Source organism: Uloborus diversus, chromosome 10 (assembly GCF_026930045.1).
Source record: "Uloborus diversus isolate 005 chromosome 10, Udiv.v.3.1, whole genome shotgun sequence".
Classification (NCBI taxonomy): Eukaryota; Metazoa; Arthropoda; class Arachnida; order Araneae; family Uloboridae; genus Uloborus; species Uloborus diversus.
The window spans coordinates 123,194,616-123,196,531 of record NC_072740.1 but is presented as its reverse complement, the minus strand read 5'-3'; positions in this window follow the sequence as shown (position 1 = coordinate 123,196,531).

The window sequence follows — 1,916 nt, the reverse complement described above, 5'->3', positions numbered from 1 at the left end:
CATTTAAAAGTCAGGAAATATGCCGATGAAAAATGAATAAAAAACTTTAATCATGTTTAGATGTAAAATTGCGATTATAGTTCATTTCGTAAGATATATCTCAGTTGCCGAATAATATATTTTTTCCATTCTAAAAATCGCAAGTTCCATTTCAGCATGTCACATAATTCAGGGTTGCCAACTTCTCCGCATAAAATCTTCGCATCATTTTGCTCCGCAAAAATTGCGAAACTCCTTTTGCTCCGCATTTCCCGGCCATGCGCTTTCAAGCATGGTACAGTGTTTTAAGCTGTTTTTTGATTTTTATGCTAGTGCTTAAAATGATTTTCAAAGCTCAAAAACAATTTTAGATAAATGGTTTTGGTTTTCTTTTAATTGAATTTCATGCAAAATACCGAGCTGCTCCGCAAAAATTTCGAAACTCCTTTTGCTCAGCATTTCCCGGCCGAGAGCTTTCAAGCATGACATAGTGTTTCAAGTTGTTTTTGATTTTTATGCTAGTGCTTAAAATGATTTTCAAAGCTCAAAAACAATTTTAGATAAGTGGTTTTGTTTTTTTTAAATTGAATTTCATTCAAAATACCGAGCTGCTCCGAAAAATTAAAAAATGCTCCTCAAAATCACCACAGAGGCTCTTCAAATTGTTCCTCCAATGTTGACAACTGCATAATTAAGTTATTAAATTTTACTCTATAAAAAATACAACTGTTTTTGACGTCTGAAAATTTGCAAAATTGAACTTACGTAAAATAGTGTTCTAATTATAAATAGAAATATCATATCTCCAAGTGCGGTACACAGGTGAAAATAAAACAAAAAATAATGTTGAATGTATGTATTTTAGGTAAAATTTTAAAAAATGTAATCACAAAATAAATAAAAGAAAAGAGGCGACTAAAAAAATAGAGACTATAATATAAAACACGAGAATAAAGGAATGTTTATTAAAACTATATACGTTAAATATACATAAACTCAACAAAAATATTATGATCATAAAACGTCTGCTTTTTAAATAAAACCTGGCGTAAGTTGTCGGAACTGACTTTTTTGACCCCCAAAACAAACATCTGTCAACAATTACATCTACCCAAAACAAAGAGAGGGAGAGGTGCGTTCCTTCAAATATTTTTTTCCAGCTACAGCACTGTACACTATTACCAATAGACCATGTATAACGAAAAAGGTAACAATAACTATATTGGTAGCTCAGCCGAAGTACCGGATAACTTAATTTTTAAAAAAAAAGACTCGCCTAAATATTAAGGGGATTCAAAATTATTCCACAGTACCGATCAAAACAGGAAAAAAAAAAAAAAAAACCGCAACTCTTTTTATATGGGGGAAAAATTAAGCAGTAATATTCCTTATTAAAAATCTCTGGATATTGAATGTAAAATAAGCGACTTGGAAGTCGCCTAGTTAAAAGAAATTAACATCTAGAATGAGGTTTTGTAGACAAATATGGCGTAGAAAAAAATACGTTTGGCATTTAATTTATTTAAAAAAACAATGTGTAAAAATATGTATTAAATTGAAGTGTACGTTTTGACTTCATATCTCGAAGTTATTTCTAATTCAGGAGCTCCTCTGATACGCTAATGCGTTTTGGAAAAAGAAAATATTTAAATATAAAAGTTAACGTCACTCTAAATATCTCTCTAATCTCTAATTAATGAATAACTAAGCAAACCTTTATGCCTGTTAAAACATGACAGCAGGATACTCATTACATTTTTAAATTGAAGTATAGAAGATATTCCACCTTAAAACCTGAACCTGAAATCCCTTCCAGTAAAGTCAATAATTCTAAAATATGAAAGGCGTTGAATATGATATCTAAAACAAATACATTATCAAAGGTTCTTTTTTTTTTTGACAAACAAATAGTTAAAGAAAAAGGAGGGGGGGGGGAG